This window comes from Podarcis vaucheri (genome assembly GCF_965113315.1).
Source record: "Podarcis vaucheri genome assembly, chromosome: 5".
In the NCBI taxonomy this organism is placed as follows: domain Eukaryota; kingdom Metazoa; phylum Chordata; class Lepidosauria; order Squamata; family Lacertidae; genus Podarcis; species Podarcis vaucheri.
This window is the reverse complement of record NC_138763.1, coordinates 42634653-42656379: the sequence shown is the minus strand read 5'-3', so window position 1 is coordinate 42656379 and position 21727 is coordinate 42634653. Positions and strand designations below refer to the sequence as shown.

The 21727-nt window shown below is 44.8% G+C and overlaps 2 long non-coding RNA genes across 4 annotated transcripts in view; one reads left to right on the top strand and one right to left on the bottom strand.

Moving 5' to 3' along the window:
- Positions 1-21727, bottom strand: part of LOC309533756 — a 241136-nt gene that overhangs the window by 140212 nt on the left and 79197 nt on the right. The window lies entirely within an intron of this gene.
- On the top strand, positions 1370-17511 carry LOC309533755. 2 transcript variants are annotated; one of them, XR_014220455.1, is made up of 4 exons: positions 1370-1587; positions 3270-3351; positions 14826-14902; positions 17150-17511. It is a non-coding gene; the product is annotated as an uncharacterized lncRNA (long non-coding RNA). The 2 variants fall into 2 exon arrangements; XR_014220456.1 differs by lacking the exon at positions 17150-17511 and having other exon boundaries at positions 14826-15309.

The following is a 21727-nucleotide window of genomic DNA, read 5'->3' as shown; positions in this document are numbered from 1 at the left end:
CTTATTTCACTAAGAAATCAGTAAGTCAATTACCTCCCTACTGGGGAAAGCAAATATTACTTAATTTGGACCTTAATTTGGACATCAATAGCAGCCAGCCCAGCTCAAGTCATTAGTCAATGTCTTGGAGAACAGCCAATATCAGAAACTTCAGGGAAATTCAGTTTCCCCCTAGAAGACATTTGTGGACTCACCTACAGAAAAGGGAAATTTCTAGAATCCCTTACAGGAAGGTTTAGGCGATGAAAAATGTGTGGTTTTAACCACACTGCTATAATCATAAATGTCTTAATTATCCACAGAAGTATCTCATCCTATTTGAATCCTGCTAAAACATTTAGGTTTCTGCCCTCAAACCACATATTCTAAAGTAGGGCTATCACAGGATTCAGGCTGCAATAGTTCATGCTGGTATGCTCTCTCTGTTTGTCTGACAGAGAGATGTGTGTGTGTGCACACATGTCTATATTTTCCTTCTTCCAATTAGCTAAAAGAACACCAAAATTATTACCCCATTTTATCAGTGTAAAAACTTTGAGGTGGGTATGGGATAATCAGCCTCATATAGCCAACATGTTTATCTCTAATTAATGTATGAAGGGGTTAAGACCATAGAGTTAGCTGTCCTGCCAGGCTTAGCTAGGTCACCCCCCTTCACCTTTAGGAGGAAGGGTTATGAAGCCTTTTTGCACCATGAGAACCCTTCCAGGAAGGAGGTCTAAGCTGGATGTTCCAAGCTTAGACCACATGGTATAAGCAAGCCATTTTTGTGTTTCTATGCAAATAATTTAGAAACTCGCTACTTTGGAATCTAAATCTTATTGCTTGTCTTTTCTGAATGCTGTATGGAGAAGCACATGAAGAAAACCACTTTTAACTTACCAAATAGGTGTTCTTTTTCTATGCTAAGGGAAGTACAATTTAAAGATCTAACAGTATGTATTTCCATGCTCTACTTTGCTACATATTTTATGATTTTAAATTTCTGCTGGGGTTCTCTCACCAAAGAGTATTTGCCCCAAACCTGGATCTTGGCATCCAGGTAATTCTCCTTTATACCTATTTTTTCCCCTTGCCACCAACAGCTCTGTGGCGTTTCTATGGAGCCCCCGGTCGTCTCACGGACTATTGACCCGTACACCACTAATCCGCTGCCACCAACCAGGTCCTCCCTGGTAAAATCACTTCAGTCTCAGTCAGCTTTTCAATTCATAAAGAAGAGTGTACTTTATTTCAGACTTAAAACAAAACTATTACAGCATTCCAAACAGTGTTCCTCTTTACTTTCTTAGTCTTATGTTCCTCTCTCTATCTCTGCTATCTTCCCCAGACTCAAGGACCAACTGCCCTGTCTCTCTATTACCAACTGCCTTTCCCAACCAGCCAACCCACCCAAACCAACCAACCAACCAACCACCCACAACTCCCAACAAACTAACTCAGAACTCCTCCCAGAACTCCTTTATAGACCCACTGACTCCACCCCCCTGGGTCCTGTCTGTGCAACCTATTTAACTATTTCCCCTCCAGCAGTCTCTCATATATGGTAACGTCACAAGCTCTGAGGAAGAAGGGCAACATCCAAATGTGAGAATAGATGGATGGCATTTTCCTTTAAACATATTTTTCCTTTCACCATAATACAAAAACTACACTAGGATAGGTAGACATTAACTGGCTCAGGGTCACCTAGTTAGTTAAGTGGCTGCAGAGGGATTTGACTTGATCAAGTCTACCTCGCCCGCAACTGGACCTATGAGCCTAAACATATTCCAAATCCACTTAGAGCTTGCACTTTTCTCAGGGAGAGTGGGGAAAGCATGAAATTTCAATTTCAGGTGAAAAATAGGGGCCCTTGCATTTCCTTTTCCCTCTACGTAATTTGCATTTTCCAACAAAATATGTGAATTACAACCCATCTACTTTTCAAATTTTGCAGTTCTCAAATTTTGTAATGCAGGTCTCCAACTAAATAAATGTGGACAAAAATGTATATATTAGGAGAGAACATGCATAAAATGAATATATTAATGAAAATACAGTATTAAATTCAATGTGATTGCAGCAGCTTAGTGGAACTTGGATCCAAGGACAAGACAACTGCCTTTTATTTTCTCTTTTAGAAACCTACTGAAGACTTTTCTATTTCATTAGACTTTTGTCAACTGAACTGTTATTAGTTTTGCCTGTGGCTCACACTGTTAAACACAGGAGTGACTGATGCAGTGTGGCAGTACTGCGCAGCTTTCCTCCCAACCCCAGCATCACTGCTATATAACTGGACAGGGCAGATTGACAGTAAGGTTGGGGCTCCCTTAGAGCACTGGTGGGAGGGTTGGATTGGTTCTGCCAGCACACCCGCACAGCCCTGACCTTGCTGCTATTCTGCCCCTCTGCTACACTGTCCCAGGTACAAAGCAGCAGTGTCAGTTTTAGGAGGGTAGCTCCACCACTCCCTGTTATAGGATGCAATCTTACTTGTTGTTTAGTAATGTTTTATGATGGAAGCGGGTTGTTGTTTAGTAATGTTTTATGATGGAAGCGGGTGGTGCTGTAGGTTAAGCCACAGAGCCTAGGGCTTGCCGATCAGAAGGTCAGTGGTTTGAATCTCCATGACAGGGTGAGCTCCCGTTGCTCGGTCCCAGCTCCTGCCAACCTAGCAGTTCGAAAGCACGTCAAAGTGCAAGTAGATAAATAGGTACCGCTCCGGCAGGAAAGTAAACGGCATTCCCGTGCGCTGCTCTGGTTCGCCGGAAGCGGCTTAGTCATGCTGGCCACATGACCCAGAAGCTGTACGCCGGCTCCCTCAGCCAATAAAGAGAGATGAGCACCGCAACCCCAGAGTTGGCCACGACTGGACCTAATGGTCAGGGGTCGCTTTACCTTTACCTATGATGGTTTTAATGTAACTGTTTTGTATTTCTACATTTTGTTCACCACTTGGATATTTGTACAGATAGGCCATCTACTAATTTTCTTTTTAATAAATGGATAAATACAAATAAAATCCTTGTCATGGCTGGTGGCAGCCTTATTCAGAGCAGCACAAGCGTTCCCTTCTTGTTATTGAACATCTTCCCTTGTTTATTCTAATGTATTCATTAAGGCCTAAAACATTACTTGTTTAAGTGTGCCTATTGGCAGGCTTTTCCAAGGCTGTTCCTGACTCACTCCTCCAGAAGGAGAAAATTCTGATGCAGTCCTTAGTAACATATTGCATCTATATTAAAATTGCTTCCTCTGTTTGCTTTTTCCGCCCTTCTTTCTAGTTGAAGAGTAGAAGAAAATAGCCTTGGGGTCTAAGCAGATGTTTTTGAGAAGTGGTGCCTTCTGGGAAGAAAGGAAAAGCAGGTGAGGTCACTAAAAGGTCACTTAGAAAGAGTTTAAAATGCCAGGAATGGCATATTGATTTTTCACTTTTCTTATAAAGAAAAAGTAAGTAAATGCACTCTTAATGTCCTCTGTTCCAACTGCTAGCAATGTTTGTTCTACAGACTATCCAAGCTAAATGGAGCTAACAAATGTATCCTGTGGAACTAGCCTTTTTTTAAACCTGCAGGTAAGGGTGTGCAAATAGGACAGTGTTAGCTTCTCTTGGTTTTTCATTTTTCCAGTCTTCAGTTCAGCTATTCACATTTCCCCATCAGTTTGCCATATGAAAATTCTTCAGCATTACAGTGCAAATTCTTCCCGGTATATCCTTTTTTTGCATGGAATTTCCCCTGATATACACATTTTTGCAAAGCACATGTCTCTGACAATATAAAAACAGATTCTCAGGACCTCAGACGCTGGATTCCTTGCTTGCAAGGCAAATCTTACAGACACAAGGAGCACACACAGTCCTGTCTGTCTGGAGTCCTACAGATCTCTTTGCAATTCATTTGGTAATTGCTTCCATACATCCGTTTTCACGCCAATGTTAATTGTTTCCATTTAGTTCCTTATCTCTGACATACATTCCTATCTCAGCGCTTCACTTTGAAAGTGGAGCCAGTCCCTGAAGTCATTGCTTTCATTTTGGCTGGCTAGCTGGAATTCCATTGTTAACCAAAGACAGTCGAGAAACCATTGACCCAGAGTTGGAATGGACAGGCTTTAAATCAGAAATAAACTGCGTGGGATGTAGTTGGACTAAAAATAATCAAGGTTAGTAAGAAGAAAAGCACTTGATGGATAGTGAAAATCCACCTAGCAATTGAACAGAAACGAAAGGAGCCAATAGGTAGGTACACTTCTGTCTGTTTGACAAATCCCTTTATCTGTTAACAAAATCCATGTTTCTTGCATGTCTCAAAAGGATCAGTTTCTTTTATGCTAGTGATGCTGCAAAACCATCAGCCTATTTTTGCTATCCCATAAGAATCTGGCTCTTTCATTACTAGTTTTGAGCAAGCCCCCATCCCCTGCTGGAAGTTTGCCAGGGATGACTTCACGTGTGATTAATGGAAGCCCTATCTGGCTACGTTGCTCAGCAGTAGCAGCTAATGATCAAAACACCTCCTCCTATTAAGTTACCAAGTGAGTTTCAAACTATTGGTCTGGCAAGAGTTCTGTTTTCACCACCACAGGCATTCTTTGGGTCAAACTACAGGGATGCAGGTGGTGCTCTGGGTTAAACCACAGAGCCTAGGACTTGCAGATCAGAAGGTCGGGGGTTCAAATCCCGCAACAGGGTGAGCTCCCGTTGCTCAGTCCCTGCTCCTGCCAACCTAGCAGTTCAAAAGCACGTCAAAGTGCAAGTAGATAAATAGGTACTGCTCCAGTGGGAAGGTAAACGGTGTTTCCGTGTGCTGCTCTGGTTCACCAGAAGTGGCTTAGTCATTGCTGGCCACATGACCCGGAAGCTGTACGCCGGCTCCCTCGGCCAATAAAGCGAGATGAGTGCCACAACCCCAGAGTCGGCTACGACTGGACCTAATGGTCAGGGGTCCCCTTTACCTTACAGGGCAATCACAGAGGTATGTTGAACATGCAGTTTGTCTTCTTCACAAACACCTATACAGTGGTACCTCGGGTTAAGTACTTAATTCGTTCTGGAGGTCCGTTCTTAACCTGAAACTGTTCTTAACCTGAAGCACCACTTTAGCTACTGGGGCCTCCCGCTGTTCTTAACCTGAAGCATATGTAACCCGAGGTACCACTGTAAAGCTGGTGGACCCAGAAAGATTACAGCCGGGCTATACTAAACAGAGTTTGTTACAGAGGAGAAGGAAAATTGTTCACAACCCACCCCACCCTACCTAGCACTACACAACACTGCATTGCAATGAAGTGGTTAGATGGAAGGTCTAGGACCTGGGAGACCAGGGTTCAAATTCCTGCTCAGGATGCTCACCTTGGGGCCTTCATGGTCTCTCAGCCTAACCTATCTCACAGGGTTATTGTGAGGATTAGATAGGGATAGGAACAATGATGTACACCATCTAGAGCTCCGGTGGCAGTGGAAATGAGACATAAATATAATAATAAATTGTTTTTTTAAAAAAGTGACCCCCCCCCCATGCTTGGTTCACTTTTGAGCGCTAAGTGCTTCAGAACTACGAAGAGCACAAGGTAACACAGGGAAAGGGGGAAGATTTCAAGCCCCTCTTCTCTGGGCTCATATTTTGTGTAAAAAGTAGACCTCCGTTCCTCTACGTTATATGTGAATGGAGCAACTATGTGTATACAACTTTTCATTCAAGCACATTCTTCTCCTCAGAGAATTCTGGATACTGTAGTTTACCCCTCACAAAATTACAGTTCCTAGCAACCCTTAAGAAACTATAGTATCCATAATTCTTTTTTGGGGGGGATGCACTTCAAATGTGCTTTAAATGTACAGTGTGTATACAGCCTGTGTGTAACAAACTCTGCGATACATAACTAGTTTAGCCATACATTTGGAGAACAGTGGAGCCCCACTTCATAAAAATGTGTAACAGGAGAGCCAACCCAGTGCCATTTTATAGTACAGTAGACTCCTAGCTGCCAGCCCTAGGCATGTAGGTCTAAAAAAGGGGGGCCAATTAATATATTATCCAGTGTATGTATTCCTGTTCCACTTTTGTTGTCAGAATTGCAGATTAAGAGATTGGATTTCCTTTCCGCAGAGGCCAATCAACACATTTCCTTCCCCCAGAGGCCAATCAACACATACATAAAGTGACACAAGGAAAAACTTTCAAGCACTTGCTTTACCCCTTTCACTGACCCATAGTTTTAAGGAGAAATCTGCTTCTATTGCTGTGCAGCAACCCAGCACCTAACTGCCTCAATAGCAGACTTTGTTTCAATAAGAATAGGCAAAAATAGTACACTTGCTCTGGCAGCAACTGCCACATGAGATATCTTTTCTCCCAAAGAGGTTGGGTATTCCCTTCTTCGCCCACTCAGACACAGGAAGTAATTCCCCTTCTTTCCTTTTCTCAGATTAACCATGGTTTGCATTTTATGTGTACTAATGCAAATCATAACTGACAAACAATAATCCCCTCAAAAACCACAGATGGTAATCACGGTCTTCAAAGTGTTTGCAAACCATGGTCACGGCGCACTTGGTTTGTGCTAACCATGGCTTGTTTGGGTGCAAGTGTAATGTGAAACCATGTTTAATGCTCAGAAAGGAGGGAGAACACCCCAGAGATTAAGAAAAGGCTGGCTCCCAGTTTGCAAACCATTGTTTCGCAGGGAGCCAGTGGTATGTCTGCCATGGGCCGGTATGATACCCATGAGTCTTTCACCTTTTTAAATGATGTCTGAAATCACGTCGCAGTTATAGCGTCTGGGTTTCATTAAGCTACCTAACAAATTAATTACTTGAAAAATTAGATGTAATGCATCGCAAAATCTAAGTGCTGCTGAACTTACATTTAGTACATAGCTGTAGAAGATGTTAGCTAAATCACAGACAATGATGAGTGAAGTTTGGCTTCAACTGGCGGCGAGTGTTGGCTGGGTGAATGTGTGACTAAGTAGCAATAAAGATTTTAGTAGATGCTGGAAAATCCAAAGCCTGATTAATGTATCTGTGAAAACTTCTCTATGAAAGCCAAGCCGTTATCTCTAGATAGCTACGAGTCACCATTAAAAATTGAGTTAAAGCTATGGGAAGAGTTGAATTCTCAGGCCTCATTCACAAACAGCATTGCCCTCGTGGGAATACCCTTTTTATGTATATGATGTCACAACAAGAGGATTTTAGTAGCCTGATTTGTTCGCAGTCGTACCAGAGACTTGACAACATTCTGGGTGTAAAAAAGGGGGATGCCGCTTGAAAATGGAGTTTTAGCTGCACAGACACAATGGTGGGATTTATTTTAAACTTGTCAGAAGAGAAGTTTTTGCACTGCTTGGAAGTTTCTTCCATGCTTGAAGAGGGCACAGTAAAGAAGCCTGTTGTTGTTGTTGTTTAGTCGTTTAGTCGTGTCCGACTTTTCGTGACCCCATGGACCAGAGCACGCCAGGCACTTCTGTCTTCCACTGCCTCTCGCAGTTTGGTCAAACTCATGCTAGTAGCTTCAAGAACACCATCCAACCATCTCATTCTCTGTCGTCCCCTTCTCCTTGTGCCCTCCATCTTTCCCAACATCAGGGTCTTTTCCAGGGAGTCTTCTCTTCTCATGAGGTGGCCAAAGTATTGGAGCCTCAGCTTCACGATCTGTCCTTCCAGTGAGCGCTCAGGGCTGATTTCCTTCAGAATGGAGAGGTTTGATCTTCTTGCAGTCCATGGGACTCTCAAGAGTCTCCTCCAGCACTATAATTCAAAAGCATCAATTCTTCGGCGATCAGCCTTCTTTATGGTCCAGCTCTCACTTCCATACATCACTACTGGGAAAACCATGGCTTTTACTATACGGACCTTCATGGATCACTGCCTTGCCGTGGCGAAGGGGCTTGAAGAACTCAGAGAAGCTATGAACTACGCCGAGCAGGGCACCCAAGATGAACAGGTCATAGTGGAGAGTTTTGACCAAACGTGATCCACCTGGAGTAGGAACCGGCAAGCCACTCCAGTATCCCTGCCAAGAAAACTCCATGGACAAAGAAGCCTAGACAAACTGAATACGTAACGAATTCTCCCTGTATATGTTCTACCACAATACATGTAATGCCTCCACTGCTGGAGGCAGTAGTCCTCTGAATACCAGTTGCAGGGACTCACAAGTAGGGAGAAGGTTGTTGCACCCAGGTCCTGCTTACAGGCTTCCCATAGACATCATCTGCTTGTCCACTGTGACAACAGTGCTGTGCTTGACGGGCTTCCCATAGGCCTGTTTCTGGTTGGACACCGTGAAAACAGGATGCTGAATGATATGGGTCTTTGGCCTGCTCCAGCAGGGTTTTTCTTGTTCTTATGTACTTGGGCATTATGAGTAAAAGCAACAGGAGAGCAGGGCTGTGCCAAGAAGTCCCAGGGCTCTGTTGTCATGTTGAGCCCAGGCCACCTGGCACCCCTGTATCCAGCACAGGGCCTGCAGAGAGGACAACTTTCACACAAACAGCTATACAGTGGTGCCCCGCAAGAAGAATGCCTCGCAAGACGGAAAACCCGCTAGACGAAAGGGTTTTCTGTTTTTGAGCTGCTTCGCAAGGCGATTTTCCCTATGGGCTTGCTTTGCAAGACGAAAACGTCTTGCGAGTGTTCCGATTTTTTTTCGCTCCCCCCCTTTTTCTAAGCCGCTAAGCCGCTAATAGCCTTTTAGCCGCTAAGCCGCTAAGCCTTTAATAGCCGCTAATCCGCTAAACCACTAATAGCGCTAAGCCGCTAAGCCGCTAATAGGGTTGCTTCGCAAGACGAAAAAACCGCTAGACGAAGAGACTCTCGGAATGGATTAATTTCGTCTTGCGAGGCACCACTGTACACACAGATCCCAGGGTGAGTAGCTAATGGCATACCCTCCAACATTTCTCCAATGAACATAGGGACGTCCCATTCCATCATGATAATTTTACCATTTATACCCGACACATCTTCCTGGGTTTCCCAAGCCACTCCGGGCAGCTTTCAACATATATAAACATAATAAAACATTAAACGTTTTTAAAAAAACCTTCCTTATAGAGGATTGCCTTCAGATGGCTCAGGAGTAGGATAATTCCATACCCGCCAACATTTCTCCAGTGAAAATAGGGATATCCTAAGGAAAAGTGGTACATTCCAGGATCAAATCAGAAACCGGGATGGCTTCTCTAAACTAGGGATGGTCCTGGAAAATAGGGACACTTGGAGGATCTGTAATGGGCATGCACGACTACCTGGTGCAACCCCCACCTCCAGCTCATGTACAAGACCTGTCTACTAAACATTCATCCTGGTGTGTTTACAGAGAGATTAGATGTCATGGACTGGCTGGACACAGGAATAGTGGGAGGCACTAGCTAGGGAACCCCCAAGGGAAGATGGTTCAGAGCCTGGGAATTGGGGGTGGGACAATGATGAGTGATCAGAGGGAGAAGCTTGGGAGGAGGAGGTGTTGGAAGCTGAAGAGGTAACAAGGTTTAGTGAGTTGCGAGAATATGTGGCAGAGGGAAGTCCAAAATCAGAATCTGAAGCAGGAGTCAGGCTGATGAAGAAGCCAGAGAGTCTCCTCTTTCTGCTGCAACAAGCCTTCTTCCACTCTAGGCTCCCAGGACCTGTAGAGGTATGAAGAGAGAGGTGCAGAGACAGGCATGTTGGTGGAGTATCAGATTGCTTGGGAAGGACCTGTGGGAGTAGGAGATTTAGGCTGCTGTGGGAAGGTGGGGACTTTCAGCCTCCGCCACTGCCTCATAAGGACAAGACCCATGAGAAGAGTTGCCGTACTCATTAGGCCTGACACCCCTGAGCAGGTCTTCCTTATTTCTTCAAATAAAGAGTTAACGTCACTTACTCCATGTGATTTATTATTGACTGGTGACATTAGACAATGTTCCATCCCACACTTTGCAGGGCATTTTTTTCCATTGCTTTCCATATCACAGAAAGGTATGATATTCAACAGGGAAAACAGGTTTGTTGCTCAAGACCTCCCGGTCAACTAGAACTGTGCAACCTAAACTGGTTGATAAGTGATTAATCAAGCTGTTTGTTACTTTTTACATATATATTGATCTGTTCTGGTTTGGGATTAACAGAAATATGGGGGGGATAGGTCAGGTTTTGTGCAAGTTTAAGAAAATATAAAGTTGCAGGTTCGTGCGATTTCCCTGGCTAAAAACACCTTGTATCGCTGCTTGAAGGCAGGGTGGGGGAGAGAGACTAATTTAGCTGCTTTTGTAACAACCTTGATTGTAAAAACAATATGCCCTCTTGGCATTATGCACCATGGTTCCTTCTGTACGCTATAATTAAGATGAGTACAGTTCTATATTTTGATAATAACATGGTCTAATCTCTTAGGGGTATTGGGGTACTGGGGAACTGTAAAGGCCTGAAAACATTTCCATTTAGAGCTGAGACCAAATTTCTCAGAACGTTTCAGAGAAAATTGTTGATATTTTTTCTTTTCCTAACCCCTCTAGAAAAAAGGTCACTTTGCATAATTATCTGTGAACGTTCTTAACCATTTTCCTGATTATTCCCAATGCCTTCTTCATTTCAGCATCCTAATGTTGGGTGTGGTGGGAGGGGGGGAGTAGGTGTTTGCAATCGATAAACAACTGGTGAGCCAGAAATCTCAGGTGATCTACTGCAAATCGGTCAGAAACATTCCAGTAGATTCTGATCTACCTTCTGCTCACCCCTGTCTTGATGAAGTCTTTTTGTTTTATAAACCAGGAGGTTGCGCTACATTTAGGATTATGATGGAGGGGGGTTAGGGTGGGAGAGGATATAAAAACATTTAAAGGTTGGGATGATCCTTTGGGTACTCATAAAGATCAGCCAAATACACGTCTGAGGAGAACCGCAGAAGAGAAACCATCTGTTCCAAGGTGACCAGTACATTACTAAGGAATAGGTACCTCCAAAATCTGCTTCTCATCACCCCATAACTATCACACATGACAAACTCACTTGCTACTGAAGAGTTAATAATACAAGAGAAAAATACTGACTTGAAAATCTGTATCCATTGGATGTTAAAAGCATGGTGGAGTTTAGAGATAAGGGAACCACACCTTAAGGCAACAGCAGATTCAGAAAGCAGCAGGCTAAATCTCCGGCAGTAACCTTCCATCTACCCTTTAGTGCTCACAAGTATTTATCACATTATTTTGCAGTGTTTACAATCAGTTCACATCATCCTTCCTTCCTTAATCTGGGTTTTTTTTAACTGAAATGGATTGAGAGAGGGAGGGAGAGGTGGGTGGGTGTGTATGTGTATGAAAGTATGTAGACCAGTAGAGGAGGGGGTTTATACAGGCTTCCTCAACCTCGGCCCTCCAGATGTTTTGAGACTACAATTCCCATCATCCCTGACCACTGGTCCTGCTAGCTAGGGATCATGGAAATTGTAGGCCAAAAACATCTGGAGGGCCGAAGTTGAGGAAGCCTGGCTTATCACCTCCCAATCTGATGGCCAGGGTTGGGGCAATTTCCAACCTCATCAGGGCCCTGACCTTTTCCTGACTGTCACATTCCCACTGCAATTTGACCCCAGCCCTCTCCTCTGCAGAGTATGATTCAACATAATCCCAACTCAACCATAAAGCACAGTAGGTGACCACAGCCCAGTCACTTTCTGTTTCAGCCTAACCTACTACACAGGGTTGTTGTGACGATAAAATGGGGAGGAAGAGAAATCTGTATACCACCTGGAGTTCCCTGAGGGGGGGAGAGGTTTCACTGTTTCCAATGACTTGATTCTAATATAAACGTGATGGTAACTAAACAAACAAAATCCATCCGATGAGCAGAGATCTGAAACAACCAGCATGGAGTGGGTGGAGGGAGAAGCTCTGTAAAAGTACATTGCAACAGAAAGGCAGGGGGAAGAGGAAGGCCCATCCTTGTAAGAACATAAAAGCCTGCTGGATCAAGCCAATGGGCCATGTAGTCCAGCATGCTATTCTCACACTGGCCAATTGGATGGCTGTGGGAAATCTGCCAGCAGGACCCCCACACAAGAGCCCTCTCCCCTCCTGCTGTTTCGAGCAACCGGTATCCAAAAACACTGCTGCCTCTGATTGAGGAGGCAGAGCCGGGCCATATTGGCTAGAATAAGGTTACCAGATTTTTTCAATGAATCCGGGGACACTTTTCAACTTCCTACTAAATAGATGGATTTTATCATGGGGACTGATTTGTAAATACAGGGACCATCCCCGGGAAACGGGGACATCTGGTAACCTTAGGCTGGAAACCATCAACAGCCTTACCCTCCATGAAATCATCAGCACTTCACTACTACAAAACTCCTTTCTCAGTTGTCTTGACTAAAAGAAGCAGCTGGCAGGGTTTTATTAAGCACATCTGTGTGCAACATGCAGTTTAGGTCTATACGTTCCAGTAATCAGCATAAATTGAAAGTGTATCTCATGCGTACATCAGCAAGCCTTCCTATTTAACTGCTACAACTTCATCTGAATGAGACACAAACCGATTGAAGCACTAAGGATTTCGATGAGAGCTCATCCTTTTGAACTTCTAAAAAAACGTTAACATACGCGCCAAGTGTCCCAATTTTCCAAGGACGGTCCTGGAATTATGAAAGCCATCCCGGCTTCTGATTTGATCCTGGCATGTCGCTGTTTCCCTTGCCAGCACTGCCGCCACTGAGTAAGGGGAAGAGGGTGAGCCAGCACTTGTCCTGAGCAGCGGTGGCGGTGCGGGAGCATCCCGTTTGAGCTCCATGGCCTCTCCATTGTAGCGGCTGCTGGAGAACGGGAGAGGAGGAGGAGAGGTTGCTGCCACTGAGGCCCAGCACTGGCTCTCCGGGGCAGGTAGAGGGCAAGGCAGTTTTGGGCGGAAAGAAATGGGGAGCCTAAGGAGCGCAAGGAGTCTTGGTTGTTGTTTTTTTAAGCTTTGTGTACACATCTAATCTTGCCCCTTTCTAAAATTTATCGGTGTGTGTTTTTCTTTTTATAAATCTACCAAAGAATAAAATAATCAGAATTAAGGGGTTTTCTCAGGATTGTGGAGGGTGTGTGTGCTGTGTCCCATTGGTACAGCAGTGGCGACACTTGCCTTTCTTCTGCTAGGAAATGTTCTATGGGGGTGGGGAGCAAAAAATGGGGGGGGTTGAGGAGGCTTAGTTGTGAGAGTGAGAAAGGTCCCTATTCTCATCTGAGAAACGTCAGAGGGTATGTGTTAATGTTTGGGTAGTACCGTATTGGCCTGAATATAAGCCGCACCTTTAAAATTGGAGAGGGGGGAGGGGAAAAAAACCTGAATATAAGCTGCTCCATTCCTTGTTGCTCCTGGCTGCAAACTGGGCGGGTGGGGGGGAGCCACGCTGCGTTGCTGGCGGCCTTTCCCCTTCCTAGACTTGGGGGAGAGGACAAGAGACTACGCACAGGGCGCTTCATTGCACTCCTGGCGCTGTTTGCCCTGTGCTCCTGGCTGCATACCGTAAGGTCGCAAATATAAGCTGCACTTTAACTTTTCGCAGTCAGAATTTGGGGAAAAGGTGAGGCTTATATTTAGGCGAATATGGTATATGTCAGGCATAGGCAAACTCGGCCCTCCAGATGTTTTGAGACTACAATTCCCATCATCCCTGACCACTCGTCCTGTTAGCTAGGAATGATGGGGGTTGTAGTTTCAAAACATTTGAAGGGCCGAGTTTGCCTATGCCTGGTATATGTTGTCTGAAACAATAAGCCTTTAGCTCTAGTCCTCTTCAGATGCTCAGTTTGAATGTGCAAAGGGGCAAGCATAAATGGGCAGACACTAAAACACTGCACTTCAATGTCCCTAAATGACAGGTGCGCTCTCTGGCCAGTGAGTGGTCAGCATGAGTCAGAAGGCGAGTGGCTCATTTGCACATAGGATTTCCAACACAGATGGAAGCGCTAGTCAATCAGGGTTCCCATCCTGTGTTGGAGACCCAACCCGAGTAAGGCAGCCACTCCAAGCACACATCAGGCAGGGACCATGTCCAGTATATGCAGTACTATTAAGGGAAAGGGGGCTTGCCCTACAAATTCCTGTGTGCCCCTTTGTGCATTCAGACTGATCATCTGAAGGCAGCTCGTGCTGCAGGAAAACGTGCTTATTTTGACATATGGATCCTTATTTGAGAAATTGTGCCATTGTTAACAAAAATAGTTTTGGAATCTTCAATATTTTGTCCAATATCTTCAAATTTGCTTTCCCCAAAATTCAGTAACCTTTGTGATTTTGACAATAACGTTTTCCAAATGTTTAGCTAGGTTTCTGGTTAGCATTATGTTATGGGTGTCTCATGCACTTGATAAAAAATGATAGTTCCTATTTCCCTCCACGTAATGGCAGAAGGGTACTCTCTAGCTGTTGGCGGGATACGCCACAGCAGGAGCCCATTCAAACAGAAGCTGCAAATGTTCCAAAGCTGACCTTACAGTCTGCTGCTGTTACCCTCCTATCCTCTGATCCTTCTCATGTGTTCCCACTCGCCTGCTTATAGAAGCAGTTGATCATGCACCAAACAAATTAGCACAAAGATCAAAAGAGTATAATTCCGTCTTAAATTAATTCTCATGTGGCATAATCAGAAGGAAAGGCTGAAATGTACGCTCAGGCACATCTCATGAGCATTTATTTCTGTTTTCTGTTTTCTTCTCCACTGGCCAGCCGAGTTCCAATGTAACATAAGCTGCTCGGCTTTCATGTTTGATTATGTAAGATATCAGTTGGTATCTGAATTTGTCTGCGCTCCTCTTCCCTTCCCTTTATGCCCACTCCTTTTTCTTTATATCTATCACAACTCTTCAACTGGAAGCCATTATTAACAATGGAGGACCACCTTGACTGCACTGGCAGGAAGGATGGCAACTAAGGCTGCAACCCCAGTTACCTGTGAGTAACACCAGGGTGAACTCAGTGGGACTTACTTCTGAACGGAAATGGTTAGGAACGCACCGTTAGAAAGTAAACGTATTCTACAGGAAATATCCAAGTGTCTGGTGAATGTTGTGTAGGCCTTTTATGAAATGGCCTTGAACTTTTTGTCATAGGTGGCAGCTCTCTTGGTTAAGGGTCACAGCAGCCTTTGTTAACCTGGCACCTTCCAACTGTCATGGACTAGAACTCTTAAACATCCAAAATACCTGGAGGGCACCACGTTGGCAAAGGCTGGGCTACAGGGATGCATCTTCTGGTACAAGGGTTTCTGGGCAGCGAATCAAATCATTACAGATTATTAGTTTGGTTCCAGTGACTGCAGTTCTGGTTTGATTCTGCTTCAGGCCAATAAAGGCTGAGTAGATGCCTGAATAGATCCAGTTCTTCTTCCCGAGGAGAAATGTAAATATAATTCACATGACTGTGCCTATTTGCATATGCCATGCAGTGATTAATGTCACAGAGATATTGTACCCTAATCTCAGTACTAGATGGTTAATCACACCAGACAGAAAAGCCTGTACAGGAAGTTGGAAAAGAGCTAGGAGGGGAATGGGGAAGAAATGCAGGAACTGTTTGCTGATTCCAGATTAGACCCCCTCCTTGAAAGACAAAACGGAATGTATATAGAAAGATCAAACAATAGATACATATTGATCAATTGCATCCACCTCCATGCCAGCAGATTCCCTCCTTAAGGTTTAGAACCCAGTTGAGAGGCCAAGAAGGTTTGGGTGGTGTGCGTGCAAATTTATTTGTTTGTTTGTTTGTTTGTTTGTTTGTTTGTTTGTTTGTTTGTACCCCACCCATCTGTCTGGGTTTCCCCAGCCACTCTGGGCAGCTTCCAACAAAATATTAAAATACAAACAATAGTGCTTCCCTAAACAGGGCTGCCTTCAGATGTCTTCTAAAAGTCTGGTAATTGTTTTTCTCTTTGACATCTGGTGGGAGGGCGTTCCACAGGGCGGGTCACACTACCAAGAAGGCCCTCTGCCTGGCTCCCTGTAACTTGGCTTTTCACAGCAAGGGAACCGCCAAAAGGCCCTCGGAGCCAGGTCTCAGTGTCCGGGCAGAATGATGGGGGTGGAGACGCTCCTTCAGGTATACTGGGCCTAGGCTGTTTAGGGTTTTAAAGGTCAGCACCAACACTTTGAATTGTGCCCGGAAACGTACTGGGAGCCAATGTAGGTCTTTCAAGACCAGTGTTATGTGGTCTTGGCGGCTGCTTCCAGTCACCAGTCTACCTAGCGCATTCTGGATTAGTTGTAGTTTCCGGGTCACCTTCAAAGGTAGCCCCATGTAGAGTGCATTGCAGTAGTCCAAGTGAGAGATAACTAGAGCATGCACCACTCTGGCGAGACAGTCCACAGGCAGGTAGGATCTCAGCCTGCGTACCAGATGGAGCTGGTAAACAGCTGCCCTGGATGCAGAATTGACCTGCACCTCCATGGACAGCTGTGAGTCCAAAATGACTCCCAGGCTGCACACCTGGTCCTTCAGGGGCACAGTTACCCCATTCAGGATCAGGGAGTCCTCCACACCTGCCCGCCTCCTGTCCCCCCAAAAACAGTACTTCTGTCTTATCAGGATTCAACCTCTGTAAGGCACCATCCATCCTCTAACCGCCTCCAGGCACTCACACAGGACCTTCACCGCTCTCACTGGTTCTGATTTAAAAGAGAGGTAGAGCTGGGTATCATCTGCATACTGATGAACACCCAGCCCAAACCCCCTGATGGTCTCTCCCAGCGGCTGCATGTAGATGTTAAAAAGCATGGGGGAGAGGACAGAACCCTGAGGCACCCCACAAGTGAGAGCCCAGGGGTCTGAACACTCATCCCCCACCACCACTTTCTGAACACGGCCCAGGAGGAAGGAACAGAACCAAGGGAGATTAGGAACCAATTGTCCCATCAAGGAACCAAGTGACAGTAGTGGCTAACTTGCAAGGAGAATATGGAATCAGAGGTGTCCCTAGACAAGGGGAAAGGGCAGGAGACATGTTCTTTCCCAGACAAATAGCCTGGGAAAGTTATACATAGACGTTATAATTGAATAATCTTCTGGAAATTGAAATAAGACTCCAACCCTAATAATGGTTCCTTGAAAGCCAATGCAGTCAAAACCAACAGGACTTACTTCAGAGGAAATATGTTGAGGATTAGAGCCAAAATGTGAAATATTCCATTATTTCTCTTTCAGGAATCTAACACAAGGGATAAAGCTGGCTTCTTGTAGTGTGATTAGGGATGTCAGAGAATTCCAACAAAAAATGGAGGAGGAAGCAGAAATTGCTGCAATTCATGTGTTTGCTTGCCATCAGGAATAGAAATTAGTCAAGTGAATAGGACGACATTCATTTACATTGCTGCTGGTGGTTACTTTAATTCTACAAATAATACATAGTTGATCACAGGGATTTAGATTATCTTCACATTTCCTTTGAACTGGAATGAATATAAGTTACCTAAGTTATATGCCGTGGAACAGAAGCTGAGGCGTTGATCCAACAAGTGACACCCTCCCTGCACCTTCCTTAGGAAGAGTGGTGTGGGCTCAGCTCTTTGTGCAGCAAGGGGCCAGAGTCCTGGGACTCAGCCAGCAAACAGGCACTCCTTTGAGTGGCTTAGCTCTGTGAGGTTTGCTCACACCATTGCACCAGTTTGCCAGAAGGCGGCGGCTCCTCACTGAGAGGAGGACGGGTTAGGCTAGGGACGTTCCTTTGACAATCTACTTGAAATGGGAGTTTCAGACCCTAAGGAGGGATCTCCTCCCTCAGCATCTGACACTTCCTGGGGCCCCAATTCTACCATCCCCATCCCACTGGGACCTTACCAAGGATTCTCCAATTCCTCATCTCCTCCCACTCCTCCTTTGGGTCGGACCATCCCCTCCATGACATCTCATGAGCCTCATGAAATTGACAGGGGTAGTCCCTTAAATGAAACAGGAATTGTTAGGCCTTTTCTTCTTAATCACAGAGCCATTGAAGCCATGCCAATAATAAGACCTGCCTTCACACAGCTTCTCAAGCTAGCAGCTGCATCCATTTCTAGATAGAGACACATCATTTTCACATTTCTTTCCAGCACATTTCTTACACAGGGGCCAAGCGCTACATAACAAAATGACTTGTCAGCAACCCTTTTGCAAGCCCAGCGTGCAGTTATATGGTCAGGCTCCAAGAGTCTGAAATAAGGATTTAATTTTTATGTAATGAGATGGGTTCAGGATCCTAATTAAATACAAAATTGATGATTAAAATATATTTAGCTTTAACAACTGTGCCATAAGAGATGCATTTATTACAAAGCTGTTGAACCTCAGTGGCTGTGTTCTCAATCAATTAGCAGCTATTTCATGTTCAATAACTGAAGCCAACCCAGTTTAATTAAACATAAAGTTCAGGCTATGTAGGACACTGTATAAACTGCTTCCTCCCTACTCCCTGCCCCCACCATGCCTTCTTAACACAAAAACTTCTACAAAGCCCTGACATTATTTTGAATGAAACGTGATTTAACTTGCTGGGCTTGCTTTGAAAGAAGGACCCCTAAAGAATCGCTATAGGTAGTTAATTCAATCGAATGGCAAGATTTCTGCTCTGCACCTCCATGTCTATCACTGATAAAATTGTGGGTGGGATGATATGCTTAATTAACCCTGTAATTCTTAACATGTGGGCTAATTAGCATATAAATTAGGGTTTCCTTTGGATTATGTGCCTGATGCAGGAGTCTCTTCTATGCAATTTAGTCCTCTGGCAGGAAGATAGTGCGGCTTCTCACATGGGTAGATTACATTAATATTCAAATAGTGCAAGTGTTCCTTTCTACCTTGCTAACCAATCATCTCTTCCATAGAGTTTACTGATGCAGAAGCCCACATTCTGGAAAATCTATGCCTTTATGCGTTTAAGCCTGTAACGACTAGGAACGTTTCTGATTACCGGAGTGATTTAAAAGCTTCTCGCTTTACATGCCATTTCAATGTCCTCTCAAAACCCAGCAGGATTCCAGTACCCGTTCGCTTGCATTACTGCCTAAAATCAGAGACCTTAATACTTTTATTCCCAATGAAAAACAAACTCTTCCGATGCTGTTAAGAGGAAGAGGTACTTTATGAGGCCATATAGGTAGAAACAAAATATTCCAGTGAAATGTAAACTATATAGAAACATTAGATGAGTAAAAAAAAAACCCACACCATTCAGCTAAAGAAAGTTGGTTAAAGCACACACTCTTCAGATGACTATCTGAAGTTTTTGAAAGCATTAACGTCTGTCTCCGTTTTGAGATATGTTCCTGCATAGGGACATCAGGGTCCAGCCAGATCAAAGCAATGTCCCATCAAGCCCATTCTGCATAGCTGTCAAGTGTCCCTTATTTGAAGGGACAGTTCCTTATTCCAGCGCCATGTCCCGCTGCTGTCCCTTATTGATGGATGTCCCTTAAATGTCCCTTAAATGATGTCCCTTAAATTTCAAAGGAAGCAGCTCCTCTCCCTCCCTCCCTGCTGGCCAGGGAGGAGGGAGGCTCCAACTGTGTTGCTTGGCTGCTTTGCTCACCCAATAAGAAGTCTAAGAACGACTGGGGGGTGGAGCTTGCATGCCATGTGTGTGGCTAGTTAATGCAAGCTGAGGGGTTTTTTGAATGCTGGACGCCATTTTGTTGTACGTGCTGCTGCAAACTTTGCAGTGCAAAGCCAGGCCAGGGAGCCATCTTATGTTGAGGCTGCATAGACCTTGTGGTGCATGTGATTCAGATTCTACTCAGTTGAACATCTGGTTACAAAGTTGGTTGGACAGTGTTCTCGAAGCTACCCAGCATGAGTTTGACCAGACTGCAGGAGGACAGGAAGACTGGAGTGCCTGGAACAGGTGAGGCTGCAGGTCCCTTATTTTGGCTGCTGGTCCCTTATTTTCAAGGCTGCTGGTCCCTTATTTTCAAATCTGTAAGTTGACAGCTATGCCATTCTGTCCCATCAGCATCCTGCTCCCACAGTGACCAGCCAGATGCCTAAGGGAAGCCCACAAGCAGGATATGAGCACAAGAACTATCTCCCCACTTGCGATTCCCAGCGAGTGGCATTCAGTGGCATGCTGCTTCCAACACAGGTCTTCAAACTGAACTGCATTCGGACCTGCCAAAATGTAGCTTCCTCAGCACTCTAAATATAGACCCTAGATCATTGGGTCATAGGAATTCAGGAAGCTGCCTTATACCAAGTCAGATCATCTGGCTCAATGTTGTCTGCCCTGAGCATCTCTCCAGGGTCTCAGAGCCTCATGAAGCTCTGCTTGAAGATGCCAGGGATCAAACCTGTGACGTTCTGCATGCAACAGAGATGTTCTAACCCAGGGGTCAGCAAACGTTTCCAGCAGGGGGCTGGTCCACTGTCCCTCAGACCTTGTGGGGGGCCGGACTATATTTGGGGGGGGTGAATGAATTCCTATGCCCCACAAATACACCAGAGATGCATTTTAAATAAAAGGACACATTCCACTCATGTAAAAACACACTGATTCCCAGACCGTCTGCGGGCCGGATTTAGGAGGTGATTGGGCCGGATCCGGCCCCTGGGCCTTAGTTTGCCTACCCATGTTCTAACCCACTGGCCTCTGGCCCTTTCCCAATGAAATGCACAATCCTACAGTCCTACAATCCTGCACAGGAGCCATAGGATATTGCATACCTCCCTCTCTGCAGCAGGCGCGGCTCTACTATGAAACTAAGGAAGCTTCAGCTTCAGGGCCCCCTAATCCCGGAGGCGCCCCAGAAGTGACTCTAGTCTACATTGCTTAAAATTTTGGGGTCTATTAGATGCAACGAGAGTCACACAACTCAAAAACTATAAGGTGTAGGAAATTTTTGTGCACACCAGAGACTTTGACATGTGAGATAATCCAGTACAGCAATTCTAATCAAAATCTGAGGTGTTGTAGTTAACTTAAAAATGGCTGGTGATCTGTCATGCAGAAATCCCATTGGAGAAGGTAACAGTGGTTACCCAGACCTCATTGCTGGTTGCAAAGAGGGGCCCCATATAAATTCAAGCTGTAGGAACCCAAAAATGTAAGTCCGCCACTGCTCTGCGGACAGAGAGAAAGATCTGCCTCTCAGCTGCCACCACACAAACCTCCTCAGCAGCCCCATCTCCTCCCTCAGAGCTTTGATGGCAGGAGAGGGAGGGGGCGCAATACTACGCTCCTTGCAATTGAGGCATATGCCACAACTAGGTTGGCAGCACTTATCTTTTTCCATACTTCTAGATTTTTATACCTTATCAAACAATTGCTTAATCTGCATAGTAATCTCCTTCCGAGTAGGGCTTCCTTCAAATCTAACCTCCACAGAGCTGTCTTCCTCTTATTTCCATTCACTCTGAGGTGGCCTAGCTTTCTAAAATACACAACGGCCTCAAGAGGGAATTTGAATTCTGCCCCAGCTTCTGCATTGGGGTGAGCTGAAAAGCTACTGAAAGTATCTTTAATCCCTCCCACACAGACATACACACACACTTGCCTGCCATCAAAACCAAGAATTGCATATTTTGCATATAATTGGCCCCAGGCACGCTTATGAAAGTGGGGAATAGAAAAGTACAGTTCTTCTCACTTATAATGTATCCTGCACAGTATCTTACTTATCTAAGGGTGCATTCATATATTAGAGTACATTAAATAATTTCACAGGGAAAATTACCATGGAAATTGTGAAACTCTACTGCACTCAGGGAAATAAATCCTTGAATAATTATTCAGCAGAAGTACTTCTGGCA